Here is an 18,519-nt window from a genome sequence, read left to right on the forward strand (position 1 = left end):
TTTATAATTTTGCCTTTCTCAGTCATAGTCACAAGTAGTACTGACTTAAGTCCTTGTGGGCTGCATTTCACTTGCAGAAAATAAAGCTAAGTACTGGTAATCGTCACCCCATTCATGTCACTGGTCTTAGACAAGAGTAACTATCTTTAGGATTGTGCTGTTAGTCTTTCAGTAATGGTTTCCCTGGTTGTACATTTAAAAGTATACTCACTCTGGAGTGTTGTGTGGTTTCTGGGCTCTATGACCATATTCTAGTAGCATTTTCTCCTGACGTTTTGTCTGCATCTGTGACTGGCATCTTCAGAGGATCATCTGAAGATAAGATCCTCTGAAGATGCCAGCCACAGATGCAGGCGAAATGTCAGGAGAAAATGCTACTGGAAAACAGCCATACAGCCCGGAAACCACACAACACCCCAGTGATTCCAGCCGCGAAAGCCTTTGACAATACTTTATACTCACTCTTATTGTCATAGGAATCATTTATCCATGTATCAGTACAGTTCACAAACATCACAACTGGTACAATATTTCTGAGATCAGGCTTTCTGTTAGGGGGCTACTTTGAATTGGGATAAACACTAAGCACATTAATTTAGGGAGTGGACTTTAAGCTGCTTTGACTGAAGATAAGTTTATTGATGCACATAATTTAGCCAGTAGTGATATCTATAGATTGACAGTGAAATGAGATAGTTCTATAAACTTATTTACCAAATATACTTGTTATTACTATTCAAGCCCTATGACTGTACATAAAGAAAACTTACTTTCCAGGTATGGTACTTAATGAAGTGTAACTTCAGAGCTACCCATACGTAGGTATTGATTTGTATTGATTCACTGTGAGAAAATCCACTGGGTAAAAAATTGCTATTTTTTTCCAGACGTACCTTGGTGGTGGGGCAGGGGGATCTTGCCTATGTGGGGTGGACTGTGGCAGGGAAACTACAGGGATGCCTGCCATGGGGAAGCCTCACTGCTGTGCTGTATTGGTAGCCACAGCTGCAACAGGAAAACTACCCAAGCCTGTTCCTGTATTGAATTTGCCTTGGATATGCTAGATTATCTGAACACATTTCGGTCTGGCTTCCAGCATAGTTTGGGACTGAAACTCTTGGGTAACTTGACTGATGATCTGATTGAAGTGGGGATAGTGCATTCCAACTAATTCTCCTGGAGTTTTCTCCAGCTTCCAATAGCATTAATTAAATTCTTTTTCTGGCTAGCTAAAGTGCATATTGAGAGCACACTTCCATGATTCTATTCCTATTTGGCCATGCAGTTTTAGTGTGTGTTACCAAGTGTGTGTGTTACCAAGGGGGGGGGGGCACAAATGCTTGGCCCTGTGACATTTGAAATATGACATCCTACAACCTGAATTGTGTCCCTGATGCAATTTAACACCTATATTAAGTCATGGCAGTAAACTGGAGATTAATTAGACTTGATCGATAGACAGACAGACAGATAGACAATGCACATCTCTATTCTCCTTTTCAACCAAATTGAGTGAGACAATGAATGTTCTGCATTCATGTCTGAGCACTATAATGAGCTATGTATGGGCCAATAAAATGAAGCTCAATCCAGTATAATTTGATAGCCATATTTCAGCTTTTTAAAAAGATGATCACCAACTATCGGTTTTGGTCCAGCAACAACTCAAAATACTAGACATCATTGCAAACCTCTACATCACAGGTGTCAAACTCGCGGCCCTCCAGATGTTATGGACTACAGTTCCCATCATCCCCAGCTGGCAGGGGGTGATGGGAACTGTAGTCCATAAGATCTGGAGGGCCGCGAGTTTGACACCTGTGCTCTACATGGTCTATAGCACATTAACTGAAGGATTACTTTCTCTCATATGACCCTGTCAGTTGACATCATGTGAGGTCCCACTCTATATGTCCTTCTTTCAGAAATGAAATGGGTTAACACATGAATGGGGCCTTTTCTGTTGCAGTTTCAATACATGAAACTCTCAAAAAGAATTGTAAATATCAAACATTTTTATTGTTTCAGTCTTTTAAAGTAGTGGTGTCCTTTGCTGTTTCTGCTCCCTTTCCGCTTTGAAATGTTTATCTTTGCCCTTCCCTTGTCTTAATTTTTGTGTGTGTGTGTCACTGCTGGCCCTGTTCATAGTTATTGTTTATTTTCAGCTGGCAGCTGCTGTTTTATGATTTTATATTCTTATTTGCTCATTAACTGCTTAAATTGTTGTATTTCTGCTCCAGTACATTTCTGTGGTGCCGGCATTCTATTGTTGTACATATGCGCATTCTTTACTTGGAAATTTTAAGCTGCCTCAAGAATATTTTATTGAGATAGCTTGTATATAAATAGTCCTTCCTTTCTGAAGTCTGTTTCTTGCCTTTATTCCCTTTGCTATATTTGAACATAGTGTCTGGTGCAAAAGCTGACTGTAAAATAACAAAGCTTCTCTATTTTTAAATCTGGTTTGTGCTCTTTGTTAGCTTATTTGTTGATGTAGTTCTTTTCTGTGCACATCTAGCGTGCTAATAACTGGACTAACTGGACTAACCTTGGTCTTTGCAGGACTGAAGTCCCTTAGAATCCAGAACTGGAAAAGAAAGTGGTCAAAAGTCTGGGCAAAAGGCAACTCTAAGAAAACCGACCAATCCAAATATCTGGATAAACTAAAAGTGGGAAGCTAAACCTGGGTACTTGTTATGCAGGTATGGTCTGAATATCTTTATTCTTGACATTTTGCCAGCACCTATAACCAGCATCTTTAGAGGTTTTCTCTGTAAGTCTTGTCTCACAGTGGTGAGTGTGGAATGTTAATTATGTTGACTGTCAACTGCTCTGGAAGAGGAGGGGTGGTTTTGAGGAGTCTTTTGAAGTTTGGGTTTGATGTCTTTTAGCAAAGGTACCCAGGTTTTGTTTATTTTCAAACTTTCATCCAACAATTACTTTGTCAGATTACACAGGGAAACCACTGAAATACATAAGCATCAGCACAGTTTTAATAAAAAGGAAGAAATTTTGAAAATAAAATCTGGATAACCTGTACTAAAAAACATCAAGGCCAAACTTCAAAATATTCCTCAAAACCAGCCCCTCCTCTTCGTGAACAGTTGACAGTTAACATCATGAACGTTCTACACTTAGCACTGTGAGAAGAGACTTGTAGAGAAAACTTCTGAAGATGCTTGCCACAGGTCCTAGCGCCGTGATGGTGAACCTATGGCACGGGTCCCCAGGGCGGCACTCAGAGCAGTCTCTGTGGGCACTCATGCTGTCATCTCCCCATCCCTCTTCCCCCCTTGCCCAGCAAGAGGCGGCTGCCAGCAAATGCGTTGGGAGTCACGCTGCGCAGGCTGGCTGTGCACAAGGTGCTCTGCTGGCTGGGGCTGAGCTTCAGGGAGGTCCTCTTGAGTCGACCTGTACCATCTACCGCCCCACAAGTACCCCTCCTCCCTCACAAAGCTTGGGAGACTGGAGGCTGGCACACTTTTCTTGGTGTGTAACTTTTGGGACCAAACTAAAACTTTGCCTTCTTTGACTGCCTTTTTACTTCTATTTTGTGGTGGTGGGGTTATTGGGTTTCAGAAAGTGAAAGTTTTACTTCCCTCTCCCCCCGCACCCTTCCCCCACCAGGCCCCCAGTGTGATAATAGTGTAATTATTTCAGGGAGATTATTAGCATTAAACTTCAAACCTAGTTTTGGGGAAGCAGTGTAGGTAACCCTGTTAAGCGCTGTTAAACCCCACTGATTTTCATGGGAAGAACTAAAGCGCGATCCTTTACCTGGGAGTAAGCTTGGTTGCTGGTAATGGAGCTTGCTTCTGAGTAAACCCTCCTAGGGTCATGATTCACCCATTCGGAGTGTTGCACGGTTGCTTCAAAGCAAAGCCACTGACTTACTCCCGAGCTTACTCCTAAGTAACGCACACCTTGGAGCCAACCCTTTTTTCTAAGCTGAAACCTCAGTATTCAGGCTAAATTGCCGTGTTGGCACTTTGCGATAAATAAGTGAGTTTTGGATTGCAGTTTGGGCACTCGGTCTCGAAAAGGTTCGCCATCACTGTCCTAGTGAAATATCAGTAATAAAGAAGAAGAGGAGGAGGAGGAGTTTGGATTTATATCCCCCCTTTCTCTCCTGCAGGAGACTTAAAGGGGCTTACAATCTCCTTGCCCTTCCCCCATCACAACAAACACCCTGTGAGGTAGGTGGGGCTGAGAGAGCTCTGAAAAGCTGTGACTAGCCCAAGGTCACCCAGATGGCATGTGTGGGAGTGTACAGGCTAATCTGAATTCCCCAGATAAGCCTCCACATCTCAGGCGACAGAGCTGGGAATCAAACCCAGTTCCTCTAGATTAGATACATGAGCTCTTAACTTCCTACGCTATTCAGATATTCAGACCATGGTTACATAACCTGAAAACCTCACAACAACTCCAATTGTGAAAACTTTCAAGAACATACTAAACCAGGATCATAATAACCAATAAATTATCAGAAAGTAATAATAGGGGTGATTAAGAACAGCTGCAATGATTGATCTACTTGCCAGAAGGCCCTTCCTACATAGTTGTGTAGGGGCCCCTCCGCGCAGCAGAGGCAACTAGGGTTCGACTCATGTCTTTGGAAATCGTTACCTGAGCTCGACTCCTCTGTTACTCCGCACAGCAGCTGACTCGTGTCTCCGGAGCCGAGTTCAGAGGGCGGGATTACCTCCTCGCATCTTTCGCTCCTCATTCCCGATTGGCTACCATTCTATGGCGGGAAATGTGAGTGCGCGTCCCTTTTTTTCCGTTTACCGACGTAGGAACTACATAGGAGGATTTTTTTAAAGGCGCACTTCTCACTGTTGCCACAAGCCTCCCGTTCTGCACATTGCCGAAAATACTGCACTGTGATTGGCTGGCTGGCAGTGTCGAGGCGAGGGAGATTCCACACTCCGCCGATTTCAGCTTGAGTGCAACCTGAGTTCGCCAGGAAATTGCACCTCCCAGTCGACCTCAAAAATTTAACGGTGAGAGGGGGGGAGCCAAGACAGACACGAGTCGAATGGTACGGCTGTGCAGAGTACCCGGGTCGGACCTACATCGAACTAAGGTCGAATCCTACAGTGCGGAGGGCCCTAGGAATGCTGAAGGACTGGAATATGGTGCAGTTCAGTCTGATCACCATACCATGATCCCCCGGAGAATCTGGGCATATTGCCCTTTATTTAATAAGAGTACTTTGGCTTCAACCACCCCACTGCCCATTGCTGCCTGTCAGACAGATGTAACTATTTATATTGTTAGTTTTATATTATGCTTTTCTTCCATATTTAGAATCCAGGGGTATGCATAAAAATCTGGCCAGACACATACCCACTTAGATTCATATGTAAGTAAGAATGCTAAGTGCTACTGAGGGGAGCAGAGATTCAGGTTTAATTCTTTCAACTGTAAAATCATTGAGTGTCATGGGACAGTTGTATTGTCTTAGCCTAGACTGCTCCACAGGGTTGATATTCAAATATAATGCCTGTCCTGAACTTCTTGATAGAAGGGCATAAGGAAATTTAATTGAATACAATTCAGCAGTGTTGATGTAGTGTGTGCTTTGTAGCAATGCTGTGAGACCTAACAGTTGTTCCACAAAGGTTCAGTGAGACCCCGGGGTCAATGGAACATAGTTCTTCAAGATTCGCTTGAATATCATTAGCATGGAATAAGCTTGAATCAAAACTGGGATCATGTATGTAGTAAAGAGGCCTGGGTTTGTCACAGTGCTGTAGTGTCTGATGTATTTTTAACAGATATGAAATTCCAAAGAGATCTCAGAATCTCAGGTCCCATTACAAACCATGCCCCGTTTCTTATACATTCCTGTGACAATAGGATAGATAATAGCCTCCTCAATACAATGGATTTCCTCCTGATTAAGAAAGGGCAGTCTTTCACATCTTTCTTGATAATGAAAAAGGCTAAGGTACAGAGTCTACACTCTTCAACTTCTGTTTATAAATGTATTAATTTGTAACTGTACTGTTTTCAATAGCACCCTTGCTATATATTACTAGGAATCCATTTTGTTTCTTGTATGAGATGCAGTTTTTCTTATTTATCACTAGATGGCTTTATTTGGCTTTCAAAAATATAACAAGGGGAAAATGTTTATTTCATATTATTGTAAGTCAGACTAACCACATGTACTGCTGGAGCAATGAATCTGCTGAAAATGAATAACAGCTGTCTTTTTTAAAAAACAAAACAAAACCAAAAATTAAATTCTTAGAAACAATAGTGTTTTTCTGTGAATATTTCTTCGCTGTTATGAAATACACTTTTGGTAAGCTACAACTACTTGGCATATTAGGCCTTTATATCTGTGTTAAATTTAAAAGTATGCAATACTGTGGAAGATTTTTCAAACATCCCATACCTTTTGAAATAACATAAATCCTAGGTTCATCTCTGCACCATTTGCAATCTGTAAGGATGTGACAAGAATGTTATTAGCTTCATCTTCATCTTATGATGAAGGGAGGGATTAGATAAGACAATGCAAAAACATTCTGTCCAGTATAAACTGGGACCTATGCAGGATCATAGAAAGCAGAACAATTTGACATTCTCCTGTTGTACACATTTTATTCTTTATCCAAAAGCCTTTATTGGAGAAGAGTTGCCCTCTTTTCCATGGCAGTACTCTTGTCTATACAGTTGTTAAACTAAGGCTCATTCCGCACATGCAGAATAATGCACTTTCAAACTGCTTTCAGTGCTCTTTGAAGCTGTGCGGAATGGCAAAATCCACTTGCAAACAGTTGTGAAAGTGGTTTGAAAACGCATTATTTTGCGTGTGCGGAAGGGGCCTAAGTTTGAGGAAGCTGTTTTCAGAAGCTCCTATTTTGAGTTCAGAAGATTTTAAGGGACATTACCCAAACGAAGATTGATTTTGTTGGAAGGTGGGGGAAATAAGAAGCTTGTTCCTTACAAAACTCATACTGCACAACAGCAGTTCTTTAAACTTCCAAATTCATTATCCAGGAGAGAGGGGGAAGGTGCCCTCCAGAAGCCCTGATGTACACTCTAGTAATTTTATAGAGCTATTTAGAGCCCTTAATACTGCCAATCTGAAACTCAGGAATTTTTACTTCAAATCTTATTTTTAGTTTAGGAATGTTTGGAGGATGATTGCCCCACAGGGCTACTTTTGGAAGCAATCAGCTGCATAAGCTATGATTTTCACTTAGAGGGCTGTCAACCTACCGGTAAGTGTTAATGCTTCTTCTGTAGGTAGGCATGTTGAAAGCCCAGCCTCACTGCCCCCAACAGAAGGCCTACAAGCAAACTACTTCTAAACTGAAGACCGAGGCATGGATTTTCAAAGGCTGCATTTCATCTCAGCTGTGTGATATGACTGACCATGGTACTCAATGAGACAACATGAGAAATCTGAGCAAATGGCCTTTCACTCCTGTGCCATTCAACAGGAGCATGCTGGACAATTTTGCTAAGGCTGAGTGGCAGCAAGTAGCTTAGTGAGGAGTGTGCATGCATATTCCCCATTCTGTCTGACATATAGCATTTCCTTCCTCTTTTTTGTGGTGAATGGTAAAACTGGTATTTTTCTGCATACTTGGCAGTTTTTCCTGGTTTGTGGAAGCCTCACTCTCTTTTGTGGCTGAACCCACTGTTCTGCTTTCACGGTCAGCATAGGGACTAACCCCTTTACTGTTAGAAGAAACAAACTGGTGCCTGCAAGTAATTGCAGAAGGGGTGATAAATGTTTTCAAAATCCTACATATCTTCAAATCTTCTCAGGCATTCTCAAAGCTCCCAGGACTCTGGGAAGGTCAATTCCGTTTCTCTTCCTATAACTGATCTCAACTTTTTAATAGCTTCTGGAACATATTCAGTCCTTCCAATCGTTCAAGAAGAGCAAGAGGTTCTTTTTTTGTGGTTACCTTACAAAGTCATATTTGCCTGCATACCTGGTAGTTCCTAAATATACAGAACTCCCTAGAATACCAATACATGACCTGTTCACATCTTTTCTGGTCCTAGGCCATTTCCCCACTCACCTTTTGTTGTGCACTACTCGTGGCAAGTAACGTGGGGTCCCGCTGCACTCCCCACTACAAACGTGGTGATAACACAGCCATGCCGATTCTGCCGCTCTCCCCCCGCCCCCAGGGCGCATCTTTTCAGATCCTCATCTGAAAAGCACTTTTTGGCAGTGGGGAAGTCCAGGAGTGACTCTGGGTTTGAGATTTCCGCCCCTGGTAGTGATGTGGAGCCTTTGCCCAATAAGGAAGCAGTGGGGTGGGGCGGGATGCGTGCGCAGCCAATTATTTTCCCCCTGCGCTGCTGAGATCGACATCTGCTCGAAAGGTTTTATGTTTGAAGAGACGTCTGGCCTGGCCGGTTAAATAGCTCATACTCCACTGTCCTCTCTGCCTGGCTCGACTGACGCCTCTGCAGCCGGTGCACGGCTGGAGGCGGCTGCTGGCAACCCAACAAGCCCGGCCCACCCTCACCCCCCTCTTGCCAGCGCCAGGGCTTCTGTTTTGGGCAGCTAGCGCGACTGCTGCTGTGTCCTCAGCTGCTGCTTTTTGCATTTGCAAATCCTCTTGTCCTCCTACTCCCCTATCCTGAGCCCAATTCGGTGGCGGCGGCAGCCGCGGCGGCGGCTGCTGCCAGGACTGGGAGGCGAGGAAGGGCCACGAGGCAGCTGCTTGCAACAGGGAGGGCTGGTTTGGTGTTTGCAAGGCAAGCCCCCGGCGCTTGCAAACAGGTGGAGTGGGGAGAGGAACAAGCAAGGGGTGCATTTTGCAGAAAAGAGTCTTTTCTTGCTCGCAGTGATAAGTTGCATTTTTTAAATGGGAAAGACAGCACCGTGCTTCGTTTCTGGAGACTTGGGAAACGAGTTTGGGTTTGTTTACCAATGGGTGGGGGGCAAGGAAAGGCAGGGATCTGCAAGCCAGCCAGAGGATCTGGGTGGTCGGAGGGAGAGAAGTTCACTTGGCGTGTGGGATCGCTTCCCCTCCCCGGCTCCCCATGACTTCTGGGAGGTGTTTTCTTAAAGGTTTGGTGGCGCTGGGAAGGGCCAGTGGATGTTGCATGACTGTTGGTCTCAGAGGGTTAGCCCAAAATTGCGCCTCCTGTGCGCGTGTGTCGGAGGAGAGGAGCCATTCAAGGGGTTTCTGCCTTTAGGATCATGCCGCGTCATGTGGAAACCCAACTTGGAAATAAGCCCCCATAGTGCCGCATAGCAGCAGCAGCCGCCAATCAGGATAGCCCCTGAGCTCAACGCGCGTACCAAAGCCTCAGAGCGGGGATTTCTGGTGGCTGCTGTCTGAGCAATGTTTGAGGGGCAGAAGCTCCGGTGGGGAGCATGATCCCACACCCAAAATGTCCCGCAGCAAACAAACCCAGTGCGTATCTCCTTTTTTAAAGTGGGTAATCGCCCCTAATTGGAATAATCTACATTACTATTAAAACGAATAAAGAGGGACCTGTGGAGGAAGAGGAAAATCCTCTGCTGGCCCATTTGCTCACCTCCTCACTCACGCAACCCACTCCCCTCTTCCCAACCTTTCAATTGTTTCCACGTCAATATATTGTCCCCATGTTCCCACCAACTCTCCTTTTGCCTCTTTCTCCACATCCCACTGGTCACTGTTTGGTCTGTTTTTTTTTTAAAAAAAAATCCTATATGCTAGTGGACATTTTTTTAAGTGTAATCCCACTTCATTATCCAGGCATCTTTAAACACAGTGTGGCAAGCTGAGTATGCCCAAGGGACTCTTGTGTCTTGTGAAATATTAGGAAGCCCTATTGGGCAGCTTAGAAGTATTAGGTGCTTCAGTTCTTGAGTGGGAACAAAATGGCTGTGGAATCTGCCACTCCCCAAAATCTGCTATTCAAAGCCTCTTTACCTCATTGCCCTTATTCTGGATCGCTGGTAGGAGGGGTTGGTTTGATGGATCGATGGCTTGGGTCGCTATGGAAGTTTTGCATAAAATATAACCCATTGCGGGTCCTTCAAAAGCTATGAGATGTTTTAAAATATTATGTGTTTCCTTAAATTGAGAGGTAAGTTGTAGAAAGAAGGTGTGGAAAAGGGGGTGAGAGAGTGAGGTGATTGGTTGACACTGGAGAGTGACTGAGCAGAGTCTGTGCTGAACTGAGAGAGTGACTTAGCAGAGAGAGGCAGCAGTCTGTGTTGGAGACTGATAGGGAGTCAGTCTGAGCTAAACTGAGTCAGAGTACGTAGAAACGTTGAGAGACTATAACAGGAGTCAAATTCTAATGGGTCTCAAGATGTAAAGGAGTGAGAGAGTGGGTTGATGTAAAGTCAAAGTCAGCGGAAACTGTTGACTTAGTTCATAATTTTTTTTTAAACCTTTAAACTAAAGAACATATATAAATAGAAATGTGTTAAAAGTAACCTGGAATCCCACACTAGTAATTTCCTCAGGACCATGTAGCCTTTTGAATCTGCTTTAAAGCTTGGAGACCGTATTTTAGGGGAAAGTATAAAGCAGTTTGGAATAAAATCCCTGGTGGCAGCAAAATATAGAGGGAGAAGGAAAGGAATAAACAATATTTCGCACCTATTATATGTATTTGTGGACATCGCAACCAATATGGAGGGAAAGGATTTGCTTTTCAGAAGGCAAAATAATATTGCTATTGGACATGGCCATTTCCTTCTAAGCATCTGAAAAGTTTCACTGAATAGTGCCAACAGTGCCATCTTATCTCCAGCTTGTACATTTGCGCAAGTTCCACTGAGTTAGTAGGGTTCATGCTCACATAATGCTCACATCATATCATGTTCACCATGATAGGGTCCAATGCAGATATTTCCACTAGTCAGAGGCATATTTAATCGGGACAGAGGAGGACAATGCCCCAGTACCACCTGCAAATGTCATGTGAGGGGCACATTCGGCCTCCCTTTCCCCCATGAGTGAAGAGCTGCTTTGCACTGCCTGCCACCACCACCTGCTCCACCTTCTGTGCCCCCACCCACCAGTCTCCACTTGCCGCCTGCCATCTCAGGTGGCTGCCACCCACCCCCTTCTTCCACACACCTACTTCTTCCCCTCCCACTACTTCCCTGACCTCAAAAGTACCCTGCGAACCTGTTTGCACTCATAGCTTTGTGGGCAAGCCCCAGCATCTGGTGTGCTGAGGCCCACATTCAGCATCCCCAGCTGGTCTCCCAGATACTCCCTGGCTGATGAGGCAGGCTGTGCTCAAGCCAGCAGTACTGTGGCTTGCCTCGCTTGGCAGTGCTGCCTGGGAGCTCTGTTGCTGTTGGGCGGGGCACCAGTATCCTGCTGTGCTCACAGCTGCTGCCCTTTGGGCCTCTCACGTGGACCAGGTGTGGCCTGACAGTGAGAAGTTGGAGGTGCTCAGCCTGGCTGGCTCACTGCCCTTCTATGAGACTGTATTGGAAAGGAAAGCAAGAGGTTGAGAGCACCTTGCCCCTGCCCCTCTCCAGGGGCTCAATTTTGGGGGGAAGCAATTTCAGTACCTGCCCCAGGCATCATTTTCTGTAGGTACGCCCCTGCCACCAGTGTCCCAATTAGCCATTGTGGCAAGATTAACTCATTTCAAAAGCCATGGAAGCAAAATGTGTAACAAAAATGTAAAGACATTAATATGTCACTGTTAAAATCTCACCATTAAAACTTCACTATTCTTTCATATAATTTGTTTATGTTATACTACCTTTTGTTTTATACCAAGGGGCAGTTAATCTAAATAGTGGCCTGAATACATGTACTCACTGATTAAATTTGACATTTATAGCTAAAGTTCTTGCATATCTGCATCCTGAGGTTAGTAATTGCGCCCCAGTTACCACTACTGGTACCAGCATATTAACTTACTCTCCATTTCAGTTCTCTTGTTTATTCACTCCCTCTTCCTGTCTTTTCCCAAGGGAACTTGGCTATTATTCCTAAACTGTGTTCACTCACTTAAAAAATGTGTGTGACCCATAAAGTTTAATTACCGTGTATCCAAAAACGATAACCCGTGTTAACATGTTTTCATAGCATAGAAAAATATCAATTTTTACACTGTAAAACAAATGTTTTTCCTATTGCATATTGGGAAGCTTCAAAACAATAAACAAGAGACAATATTGTCAACTGGATTTCTGATTGAAAATCAAGTAAGCATATTTTAGCAAAGAATATGAAACATCCCTTGCCTCATAACAGTAGAAATAGGTTTTCAGAGGGAAAGGTAATAAATATGTTCTTTTGAAATTAGAATATTCTGTAGAATATAAACATATGTGTCAAGGGAATAATTTTAAGATTCTAGCTATTAAAAAATAAGTATGCCCTCCCTTTTTTCCATTAGCATTCACATTAAGTGACTTATGAGATCTGCAGGAACAACAGTAAAGCTGAAGCAGATAACATCAGTCATAATTCAGCTCTCTAATGTGAATTGCTTTAGTTGCCTATTTCTAATTATCACATTCCTGTTTACAGGTACAAGAGCCGGTCATCTGGCAACCCAACATCCCTAGATATTTAATGGAGTATTTAAAGATCTATTAATTATTCATGGCATGAAACAGACATGCTTGTGAGTTAAACTGGTTTCTGGATTTATTTCAACTTTTCATTCATTTTCCTTTCACCTCCACCCAAAATGTCTAACTGCTCTTTAGTTAAGTCTTGAGGTGTTTTCTGACACATCACTAAGTGTCTTCCCATTCCTTTTGGAATCCAACACATCCTTGCCTTTAAGTCCTTCCATATTGTTTTACTTCCATATATTGTCTGCCTGTATTTCCTATAATATATTAGCCTTTGCTCTCTGCTGTATACTACCAGTCACACTGAAGTTGCCTGGTATTTCTGTCTGTCTCTTCAAATCCTTTTTCAAAGCCTGTCTGTTGTACAAGGTCTTTCATCCTGAACTAACCAAGCTTTTGTATGATTAACTGCATTTGTTCACATTTACCTTTTTCCATTCTCTCTCTCTCTCTCTCTCTCTCTCTTCATGCCATCAATTTTAGATGGTAAACTCATTTGAGTCAAGAACATTTCCACCATTTAATTTTTTAAATAAAATCTCAGCCCTCATTCACTTTTCTTAGAGAGCCAACAGAACTTCCACGCAGGAAGGGCTCCGATGATGTGAGGAGTGCAGAGATGGAGCCCAAGAACTGCTGTAGTGTTGTGGCAATGTCACATTGCCAGAGTGTTGGAAATGACATCATTAGTGAGACGGAAGTATTGAAAACGACATAATAAAACATTATACCAGATAACAGGTGCAATGATATTTATTTAAGAAATGCATTTGCTACCTTTCCAGACCTTCTACACATCACAGCATTAGACTTATAGGGAAGGCAATCTGGGGCAACATGGAGCAGACAGAAAAAAATCCACTTATGGGCCCACTTGAGCTTGATTTACAGAAGGATGGGATGATCTCTTCCTGTTCAGGCCACAAACCTGTGCCATTGTAAAGTACATGGATTCTGCTTTGTTTTAAAGAAATGACAATTTCAAGGCATGAACCCCAAGCCACTGGCATATTTGCAGCATGACTGGTTAGGGAGATCTTAAAAAATGACACTTTTCATATTATATCCACAGGTGTGGCAGTGGACATTATAGTGAGAAATCCTAGGCCAAATGTAAAGAATCAACGCTGCACTACTTCTCATTGCAGTGTTGTCTCAGAATTCTGGACTAGATTGCCTTAGACTACAGACTGAGGTTGTTTTCAAGATGCTTCTCTTGTGAACTCCTTGCATGAAGCCTCTCTAGAACATCAAAGAGAAAAGTACAGTAGAGCACTTCCCTGATTTGCTAGATCGCTATATGCAGGACATGATATTATTTTTATCACAGGGAGCATTCCACCATGTCATATGACATCCTTCCTGTGGTTTGAATGGTACAGTTCAAAATTCAACTATCTCTGTCTTGTTCCGCCTAATACAAGTAGAATAACTTTTACATGAACAGACAAGACATATGCAGTCAGCATCTAGTTTATTTTTTTTTACAGCTGCTTTTCTCGGCATTTAAAAACGGAAGGAAGCACTATACAAATGTCAATAGAGCTGCGGCTTTCTGTGGCTACCGAATATACTGTGGTGCTCCAACTTTTACTATCTTTTCATCCTTGGTGTAGCATGGCTCAACACAACATTGCTTGTGTTCGTGTCTTTAAATATTATTTTACGTAGGTAATTATCAAATAGTTTTTTTCTATCCATGACCTTACTAGGAATAAACTTAGAACAAGACTAAGAATGTGAGGACAATTCCAAACCAGATCATGAAATTGGGGGGGGGGGGAGGGGGGACGCGAAGCAGATTGCACTCATCATCCTGTTCTGTACAGTGGTGTAAGATTGTTTCCCTACCAGTAACTCCTCTAATGGATTATCCAAAAAACAGATGATGATCCAAATCACAGTGGATAACACATGAGCACTAGAGAGGATTCATTTCAGTGGTCAGCATTTCAGTAGTCAGCAGTGGCATATTAGAGTCATACTATGCTTATGGAGCTGCTCTTGAAGTGGAAATGTATATATATATATGCATCTCTGTGTATAAACTTTTTCTTGCATCTGATAATTGTACAAGAGATGTTTGTACAGAAAGATGTAGGGGCCGGACTAAATGAGATGCCAGGAAATCTGTGGTTGCATCTTTTAATTTTTTTAAAAAAATAAGATGTCAGTGTAGCCAGGAGGGGGGAGTACAGCAAATTGACATTGGGGTAGATGCTACTTTTCTCTTTCTGCTATCTAAAACATCTGCTTCTCATAGGTCTTCCTCATGAGGGGAAATAGCAGATTTGAGAAGGCAATCTAGATTAGAAAAGTAATGGTGGAAAGGGTTAATTACTCCTGTTGTTTTTCTAAACTGAGTTGTTCCGTGCTCTGTGCAGTTTCTTGGATTTAAAAAAGGAAAGTTTATCATAGATCTCTGCCGTATGTTGTCTGATTTGGCTATACGTTTAGTAAAACAGATTGTCCGGGTTACAGAAAAATTGAAGGGAGAGACTTTTATGTGCTAGTAGGATTTTGTCCCCACCCCCACCCTGGTCATATTGTATTACAAACTGTTTTCAAGCTCTTTTATGCATTGTGACAAATTGCTAAAGAGTTTGTGATATGTGGGGTGTGTGTGTGTGTGTGTGTGTGTGTGTGTGTGTGTGTGTGTGTCTGCTGTTCAAAGAAGAAAAAGAATCCAATCGTTTCTTGGACTAGTTCAAGCCCCTTGAATTAGTATCAGACGCTCTTAGGATCCTGGCTGATATTTTTAACCATCATTTGCACTTTGTGGCTTAAGGACCAAACTGTTGGGGGCCTCTTCTGAGCATTGTTATTTCACTAACTCCAGATCTAAACACTGACAATGAAAGCCAGTTTCAGAACTGAATCTAATTAAGAACTTAAGGATGAATAATTGTTATTGTTCATTATCAAGCCACAAAGTAACTATTTGTTACTTTGCCAGATTGAAAGATTCTGTTAAATAGTGTCAGCAATTTGCTGACAAGTACTCCTAATTCTATATTTTTTGTTTGAAAAAAAGAGGGAAATGTTTGTACTCATAGAGAAAGTTAAGAAATATGTGAATAACACAACTATTCTGTCTTCTTCTTTTTTAAGCTTGGAAAGAAGACTGTGGTTTCAAGCTGGACCACCAAAAGAGAGACTAAAGATAATCCTAAAAATAGAGCCAAATTAGTTTCTATTCTTAGATTTATCCAACAATGTAGAAGCAGCAAAAGAAGGAGGACAAGAAAGGGAATGGACATTTAATTTTAGAACAATAATAATCTAAGCCACTTTTACAATTTATCACACACCAACAAGTTATTGTTACAGAATTAAGGATAAACAGAAGCCAGTCAAAGAGAATGCTGAAAAAGTAGCATGCAGACTTTGCAGATCTTGTAAATAACAAGATTAGGACAGTTAGCAATGCTTGTGTTTTTTAATTATTATATGGAAATGCACACTTCATTATACAGTCTAAGAACAGGACATACTGATATTAATCCGGAAGGCTGCTCTGTGTACCAACACAGCCACTTTGGGAGCATCATGAGAGGCAGTACTAAGTGCCACTGGGAGAAAACAGAAAAGCAGCGTAACTCCAAACATATTAAAAATATCAGAAAAATAATTGTGGATATCTTGATGTTAATTACCTATGCTTGATAAATATTGTCCAGTGTATTGTTACCTTCATGGAAAATAATCATTTTGTTCATTATATCTACTACAGATAAATTTATTCTGACAACAGTGAAAAAAATTGTCTACTGTATCTGATATTACCAAATGTGTTAATTTAATTCATTCAAATCATAAACATCTAACAATGGCATCATGTATTGTCGAAGGCTTTCACGGCCGGAATCACTTAGGTGCTGTGTGGTTTCCGGGCTATATGGCCGTGTTCTAGCAGCATTCTCTCCTGATGTTTCACCTGCATCTGTGGCTGACATGATCCTCTGAAGATGCCAGCCACAGATGCAGGTGAAACATCAGGAGAGAATGCTGCTAGAACACGGCCATACAGCCTGGAAACCACACAGCACCTAAATGGCATCATGGATTCTTGGCAGATTTCCATGTTTGCCATTTTTATTCATGTAGCTCCTTCTCCATAGTCAGGTTCTCAATATAGTTTCTCAAATAACTAAGAAGTAATTTCAAATGATCAATGCCCAATAACCTTTTCTTAATGTGTATTACATCACCTTGAACAAGGAAGAAAGCCAAGAAAGGTGGGATATAAGAAGAAAGGTGGGATATAAGTGTTTTGATGTGTGAGTGTATGTATGTATGTATGTATGTATGTATGTATGTATGTATGTATGTATAATTAAAGGTAAAGATAGCCCCACTGTGCAAGTACCAGATCATTACTGACCCATGGTGAGGTGTCAGATCACAATATTTACTAGGTAGACTATGTTTATATTGTAATTTGACACTGCCTTCCACAGTCATCTTACACTTTAACCCCAGCAAGCAAGATACTCATTTTACCTACCTCAGAAGGGTGGAAGGCTGAGTCAACCTTGAGCCGACTGCCTGATTGCCTGAAACCAACTTCCCTCGGGATTGATTTCAGATCATGAGCATAACTTCAACTGCTGTACTGCAGCTTGCCACTATGGGTAGCAGTGGTTTTCAACCTTCCTAATACTGCGACCCTTTAATACAGTTCCTCATGTTGTGGACCCCCCAACCCTAACATTTATCCATTTTACAGATGGAGAACACTGATGCAGAGAGCCTTAGGCGACCCCTGTGAAAAGGTCGTACAACCCCCAAAGGGGTCCTGACCCCCAGGTCGAGAACCACTGTAGTACAGCAATGAAATTGACACTCCAATTCATCTGACTTGCTTTCCAAACTTGGTACCAATAAACATCAATAAATATAGGACTGTTTCTTAGTTGAGTCTGTACTGGTTAAGGTTTTGGTAGATAAGACTCGATTTTCATTTCCCACACTTTTTATTTATTTATTTGTTCCACATTTCTGCCATGATTAGGGCCACCTTGGTAATTATCAGATTAAAAATGTGCATAATAAAAACACACCTGATAATCATTAAAACTAAACACATCATTAAAACAATTAAAACATATTAAAGTACGTATACAGCACAATAAAAATGCAAACATAAAAGCTACCATTAAAACATACAGGGAATGAACACCAGATGAAACAAAAAAAGCCCTCACTGTTGGTGGGAGATGGCAACAGAAGTGGACAGATAAGCCTGTCTGGGAGAATTCCAGAGTTTTGATGTCATGACACCTGTCTAATCTCAGAAGGCAGGAGCACCCAAAACAGGGCCTCAGAAAATCACCATGGCTAGGTTAGTAAGGGAATAGATAGCTCTTCAGGTTGATCCCAAACCATACAGGGCTGTAAAAATGAACACTAGCACCTTGCATTGTTTCTGGAAACAGCCTGGGAGCCAGTGGAGATGGGTCAAGACTGGAATTCGTATCACCCACTCCAGTCAATATCCTGAAAACAGCATTCTGCCCCAATTAAAGTTTCTGAATACTTCTTAAGGGCATCCCCATTTAGAATGCATTGCAGTAATCTAATCTAGATGTCACCAGGGTATGAACCACAGTCACCAGAGCTTTTCTGTCCAGAAAAGGCTGCAGCAGACAAACAAGTTGAAGATGGCAAAAGTCACTCCTGGCCACAGTTGCCACCTGTTTATCCAGCAGGAGGCCTGAATCCAAAAACATCCCCAGACTGCAGATCTATTATTTCAAGGGAATCTAACCTCATTTAAATGGGTGACACTTTTAATGCTGTATTGGAAGTTAACTCACCAGTAGCATACATACCTTGATGGAATGAAACTTCAGTATATTAGCTCACATCCAGTTTAGGGTTTCTACCAACTCACTGGAATTGTCTATAAATGTGAGGTAGAATTGAGTGTCTGTATACTGGTGACAACTACTAACCTGGGCCATGATCAACATGGA

Source organism: Sphaerodactylus townsendi, linkage group LG04, assembly GCF_021028975.2.
Source record: "Sphaerodactylus townsendi isolate TG3544 linkage group LG04, MPM_Stown_v2.3, whole genome shotgun sequence".
In the NCBI taxonomy this organism is placed as follows: Eukaryota; Metazoa; Chordata; class Lepidosauria; order Squamata; family Sphaerodactylidae; genus Sphaerodactylus; species Sphaerodactylus townsendi.